Consider the following 273-nt stretch of genomic DNA (forward strand, 5'->3'; position numbering starts at 1 on the left):
CCTGCTGGAGGATGTGTTTGAGGTAACCTGGTAAGCAATGAGGAAGAAATTAAGATCCAGAAGTTCAGATTGAGAAGTAATAGTGAAGGGATTGAAGTCTCTTTTGTTCTCCCCCATCCGGTCATTTCCAGAATAAATTACTAAGAATTTCGCTTCAGATCTGTACGCTGCAGGGGATTGGTTTGCGCATCTAATTGGCCTCTCTGATTTGGGAGAGTGGTACAAGACGCACGCGCATATTAACCACGCACATTTGCTGGGACGAAGCGGCGG

This window comes from Lipotes vexillifer, unplaced genomic scaffold (assembly GCF_000442215.2).
Source record: "Lipotes vexillifer unplaced genomic scaffold, Lipotes_vexillifer_v1.1 scaffold56, whole genome shotgun sequence".
NCBI lineage: Eukaryota > Metazoa > Chordata > Mammalia > Artiodactyla > Lipotidae > Lipotes > Lipotes vexillifer.